This window comes from Capra hircus, chromosome 1, assembly GCF_001704415.2.
Source record: "Capra hircus breed San Clemente chromosome 1, ASM170441v1, whole genome shotgun sequence".
Classification (NCBI taxonomy): Eukaryota; Metazoa; Chordata; class Mammalia; order Artiodactyla; family Bovidae; genus Capra; species Capra hircus.
Window position 1 is genome coordinate 30,291,193 of NC_030808.1, and position 6,825 is coordinate 30,298,017.

Below are 6,825 nucleotides of genomic sequence, written 5' to 3' on the forward strand. Positions count from 1 at the left end.
GGCTCCAAAATTACTGCAGATGATGACTGAAGCCATGAAATTAAAAGATGCTTACTCCTTAGAAGAAAAGTTATGACCAACCTAGATAGCATATTCAAAAGCAGAGACATTATTTTGGTGACTAAGGTCCATCTAGTCAAGGCTATGGTTTTTCCTGTAGTCATGTATGGATGTGAGAGTTGGATTGTGAAGAAGGCTGAGCACCGAAGAACTGATGTTTTTGGACTGTGGTGTTGGAGAAGACTCTTGAGAGTCCCTTGGACTGCAAGGAGATCCAACCAGTCCATTCTGAAGGAGATCAGCCCTGGGATTTCTTTGGAAGGAATGATGCTGAAGCTGAAACTCCAGTACTTTGGCCACCTCATGCGAAGAGTTGACTCACTGGAAAAGACTTTGATGCTGGGAGGGATTGGGGGCAGGAGGAGAAGGGGACGAAAGAGGATGAGATGGCTTGATGGCATCACGGACTCGATGGATGTGAATCTGAGTGAACTCCAGGAGTTGGTGATGGATAGGAGAGACTGAACTGAACTGAACTGATATACACAGAGTAGTAAAACAAAACAAAACAAAATCCCACTAGTCAAGGCTCTATTACCCATAATTACTGACCATTATTAAAATGATTTTTGTATTGGGAAAATTAGCATTTTTTAATTTTATTTTTTTCTTACAATTATTCCCACCTCATATATGCCTACATTACATTTCCACCTACTGGAGTTTGCCTATTTTTAATAAAATCTAGATTTGTAGATGTTTGATTTGCTCTTATAGCCATTTGTGCTGATTTAGTGATGTGTACTCAATATGCTTAGATAAAATGTTTTCTGACAGAAAAAAATAATATTGTTTCCATCTAAAATGCATTGTCTCAAGGTAAAAGTAGCCAATTTCGGTCTTTCTTTAGAAAAACAAAACAAAAACAAAAACATAGCATTTATATAATAACAATGTGAGAGACAGAGTGGTGGCTTACCAGGCTGTATTTCTGGGAGACTTCCTAAAGCCAGAGTTTCCAGTCACATAGGGCTAGTTAAGTCCTTCATCTTCCCTAGGTAGATAAATTGAGTGCTGTGCATTTTGCTATGCAGGTAACTTAAATGAAAACTTAAAAAAAAAAAAAAAAGTATTTTGGTTGCTATGAGTGAAAATCAAATGAGAACCTTGAAATTTTTATTAATAAAAAGGGCTTACATGGAAGCTGATCTTGCCCTAGAAAATGTTTGATGTTATTGAATATTTACAAAGTTTTGTTATTTGATAATATTTACCTAATAACCTCTAGTCAGTTCTCCTCTGGATAGAATCTGATTGTTATCTGTATTTTATCCAATGTCATCTTTATTTGTATTTATATTACAAATAAAAATGTTTTCTGGGTTAATTATTCTAGTGTGCTGATAAAAACTGTGAAAGAAATCACTTCTAAAGTGATAGTCACAAAGGTAAATTTATTTTTAGAAAAACTAACATCATGAGTAACAGAATAAGAGTAAATATAAAGGTAAATAATAAATAAAAGTAAATAAAAGAGTAAATATATAGTCTACCTGTTTTATTGCAGAACATGTATTATGCATGCCATGCAGTTGCAAAAATATCTCAGTTAAAAATAATAAATACCATTAAACTGTCCAAATATTCTTTCATAATTTCATTTATCAATATCTTTCATAATTTCATTTATCAATATGAAAGGCAACTATGGTTTTGGAATTTTCTCTATTAAAAATAAATGTCATGTAATATTCAAGCACTAAACCCTGGAATAACTAGAATCAGACTTCTTGGTCTAATTATTATGCAAGTTATTTAAATGACTAAATTTCAACTTTACAAGATTATTGTGAGAATCAACTTACATTTGTGCATAAAAATATTTAGCAAATTACTTACCACACAATAAGAGCTCAAGAAATGTTAGCTGTTGTTATCAATGTGATGAATAGCTGCCATTCTCTATATGAGAAGTCTGAATTTTCTGTGACAGAACAGGGAAAGAGAATGTTGGTAGGTGTATTACACATTGATGGGGTTGTGTGTTCTGTTCCTTGAGGAAATAAGGGGAAAAACCTAGAAGGTATGCTCTAGTTTAAGATGAAAGATTGCAAATCAATGCACATTAGAACAAAGAATTAAAGGGTGAGAATGTGATTAAGACCAGACTAGCAAGAAGAAAAACTAAGAGGGAGACAAAGTATCAAGAAAGAAATGAAAATGGATATAACTGTGAAATACGTACTTTTGAAACTCTGCGTTGAGAAAAAAGCAAATAAAATATACGATGCTTTGAAATTGTATGTTTTATTGTTTATAAATCATTTTCACTCTTTTCTAGGGTGATCTTACAATAACGATTTGAGTTTGTTAAATAAGTGTTATACTTTCTATCTAGTAGTTGAGGGATTAGCATCTAGAAGTTGTAAGTGGTATGACCAAAGTTGTATCACAAATTATCAGGAAGGCCTGCAGTTAAATCCCATTTTTCCTTTTGCTTTTTCAAATTGTCTCTGTAAATAAATCTTATCAATACAGATTACCTCAAACCTTTTTTTTTTTTTTTTCAAATCTATCATATGCCAAGAGCTCTGTCACACCCTCTACACACCTTTTATCATTTAAGGCTTCTAATAATCTTTTAATATGTCATAGAACAGATCTGAGAAAACAGAGATGTTAGCTAATCCCTAAAATATATATACCTGCTTGTAGATTATGGATCTGTGGCTTGAACCCACTGTATCAGACTCCAAAAACATCCAACATTTTGCACTAGGTCTCACAGAAGAATGGTTTCAGGGAAAGTGCTTAATATTCTTACACACAAATCTACTGTTCATTTTTGAACCCAAAGGTTTTCATTCTAAATTTTGGCTTCAATTATAAGTAACCCTTTCTGTCAAGTCGAGTGGGACTATACAGCTTTCCCATTTCCTGTGGCAAGGCTAAAAGCTGACTAATTAAATTACCCTGTTCGGATTATGAGCTTGTTCAATACAAGAACATTTGCCTTTATTCACTACTACATCCCTCAAACTTATAATGTTTACTCATGGAGTACCTAGATTAAAAATAGATATGGTGGAAAACTAGCCATTCGTTTTACCAACGTGAATACAAGATAGAAATTTTCCCATTTTTTTTCCTATGTTTTATTTTTCTATACAATGAAAAAAAGAAAAAGAAAAAGAAAATCACCTGGATGCTTTACAGAGGATTGAATTGAAATACCAAAATCTTCTACATTCAACAGTTTCTTTTTTTCTCTTTCAAATGACCATACTTTAACATATTTATTAAAACCTATTTTATTTTAAATGACCTAAATTCTTTGAGTAATTAATCCCTTGACTTTTAATTACTCAGAGTTAAGATGAAAACAGAAGTGTTAGATAAAATAACTGCTTTCTGTTTTGTTTTATAACTATAATTATGAAGTTTCTAAAATGCACAATCACTAGAATTATCTAGTGCACAATTAACAACAGAAAAAGGTCAATGTCTGATTTTTTAAAGCATTTGGGGATTCAGTTTATTTCAGAAACAGCATTGGATAGATGTACTCTATTAAAAGACTATTTAAACATATGAAATACTCTTTTGCAGTAATTATCCAGTATTTCTAGTATATCCTATGCCTATATATTCTATATAGAAGTCTTATATTGTAAAAGAGAAACCAACACTCATCCTTTGAAATCTGATTATTCACAAAATTTGCAATGTGTAATAGAAAGTATCTAAATTTTGATAATGAACCAAAAACCATTATTGACTTTTATTAGTTCTACTATCTAATTGTCATCTACTTGTTTCTAAAAATAGGAACTACTAAATTCTAAAAGTTAGTACACCATCTGGATTCTGGAGATGATTGTGGTTTGAAAGAGGAATCTGACTCATTAAGAAAAAAAAAAGTATGTGTATTTGTAATTGCACCAAAACATTTACAGAGCAGTAGCTGAACCAGCCTAAGAAACAGGTTTGTCATTTTAAACAATCTAAAATTTTTTTTTTAAGTTTCTACTACAGAGTACCTAATTGTAAATGCCAAACACCATTATATGTTATAAAATCATAAAACACAGTCTTAAGAAAATATTTCTCACGTCTCACCTTTGCTTTTTGACTATCAAACAATTTTCCCAGATATTCATTTAATCTGGCATTATTTTCATTACTTTCCAAATGTTCACCATGCCTGTGTATATATCTACCTATCAGAGTACACTTCACTTTCGATTCTAATATTTTAAAAGATTGTTATTTAAAAACTTCAGTATATCCCATGACCAAGAAAAATAACTATTGCTTTGAACTTAAACAGACTTGAAAGGTAGCTGAAATTACACAATAAATGATATCTCATTTAAATAGTGAGTCTCAGCTCAAAGAAAGAGAGCATGAATCATTTTGGAAATTCTTACAGGTGATTATGGTTCAGACAGTATCTTCCTCCCGTTTGTCAAAGTTAAATCTTTTGCTAAGGCAGAGTGAACCTGCCACAAAATTAACTGTAAAATCACAGTATATCCTTCCTCCATCCCCACTATCTCCACAAATATTTCCCAAAATTTAGAGCTCAGCATTATCACATTGATAAATATTTGCCTCTATTATCTTAGAATTCCATAGTGTTTGCTATTTATATTGCTATTTTCTCCTTTCTTTATCTTATGCTAAGTTCAATAAATGAATTACTTTATATGCATGACAGTTTAATTTCTCATTTTTTGGTTACTACGAGTGAAATAACACAGAACATACAAGACATATAAGACGCATACAAGAGACATACACTCTGGCCAGAGGGACAAGAACTGGGCAAACTAATTGCTGTTTATTATTATAAAGCCCTCCTTAGGCAGAATTTCAGACTGTAAGAATAAGCCTTTTCAGTACAGTGCAGGTGCATACATGTTATCGTACAGCAAAGGGGAGTGAAATCTCTGTCTACTGCAGAGTCTGCACAAAGCCCTCATCTCTTTCTTATCTCAAGAAGGGAATGCTCCCTTGTTTGCAAGAGACCATTAAACTCAAGGCTGTGTCCAGACTCTTTGGCAGAACGCCTCATATGCAAGGACGCTAAGCCTGAGCAGAGAGACCCGTTTGCAGGCACATCTCTGCTACCCTATTAACCCTTCACTCATTTGCCTAAAAATCTCCCTGACAGATTGAAAGGGTGAAAATCAATGGATCTTCAAATTAATTACAGTATTAACCCCATCACCAGGCATCTAATATTTGATTTAAAACATACACACACACACGCAAAATTTAATAAATGAGGATTTGAGTATATTACTTAATTATTCAAATCAAATATACTGAGAGAGTCAATTTCTGGGTAGGTTGATAAGAAGTCTGGGGGCCCTCAAGGAGGAGATAGGGTTCTGGAATTCTCAAGGAGGAGGAAAGGACATTTTTTTTCTACATTAATTAATCACATAAAACATTTTTAGTTTAATGTATTTTATTTTTATTTTATTAGTCACATAAAACATTTTTTCTTTAAACCCAGAGATGATGATTTTGTAATAAAACAACTCAGTTTAAACTCTGTACTAAGGATTATATAACCACTAGGTTGTGATGACTCAACTAGAGCCGGACATCCTGAAATGTGAAGTCAAGTGGGCCTTAGGAAGCATTCCTATGAACAAATCTAGTGAAGGTAAATTCCAAGTGAGCTATTCCAAATTTTAATAATGAAGCTGTTAAACTGCTGTACTCAAGTTGTCAGCAAATTTGGAAAACTCAGCAGTGGCCACAGGACTGGAAAAGGTCAGTTTTCTTTCCTATCCCAAAGAAAGGCAATGCCAAAAAATGCTCAAACTACGGTACAATTGCACTCATCTCACACGCTAGCAAAGTAATGCTCAAAATTCTCCAAGCTGGGCTTCGACATTATGTGAACTATGAATTTCCAGATGTTCAAGCTGGTTTTAGAAAGGGCAGCGGAACTGGAGATCAAATTGCAAACATCCATTCAATTATTGAAAAACAAGAGAGTTCCAGAAAAAAATGTATTTCTGCTTTATTGAGATCACCAAAGCCTTTCACTGTATGGATCACAACAAGCTGGAAAATTCAAGAGATTGGGAATACCAGACCACCTGAAGAAAGTAGGGAAAACCGCTAGACCATTCAGCTATGACCTAAATCAAATCCCTTGTGATTATGCAGTGGAAGTGAGAAATAGATTTAAGGGTCTAGATCTGATAGATAGAGTGCCTGATGAACTACGGAATGAGGTTCATGACACTGTACAGGAGACAGGGATCAAGACCATCCCCACGGAAAAGAAATGAAAAAAAGCAAAATGGCTGTCTGGGGAAGCCTTACAAATAGCTGTGAAAAGAAGAGAGGTGAAAAGCAAAAGAGAAAAGGGAAGATATAAGCATCTGAATGCAGAGTTCCAAAGACTAGCAAGAAGAGACAAGAATGCTTTCTTCAGTGATCAATGCAAAGAAATAAAGGAAAACAATGGAATGGGAAAGACTAGAGATCTCTTCAAGAAAATTAGAGATACTAGGGGAACATTTCATGTAAGGATGGGCTCATAAAGGACAGAAATGGAATGGACCTAACAGAAGCAGAAGCCATTAAGAAGAGGTAGCACGAATACACCAAACAACAGTACAAAAAAGATCTTCACGACCCAGATAATCATGATGATGTGATCACTAATCCAGAGCCAGACATCCTGGAATGTGAAGTCAAGTGGGCCTTAGAAAGCATCACTACGAACAAAGCTAGTGGAGGTGATAGAATTCCAGTTGAGCTGTTTCAAATCCTGAAAGACGATGCTGTGAAAGTGCT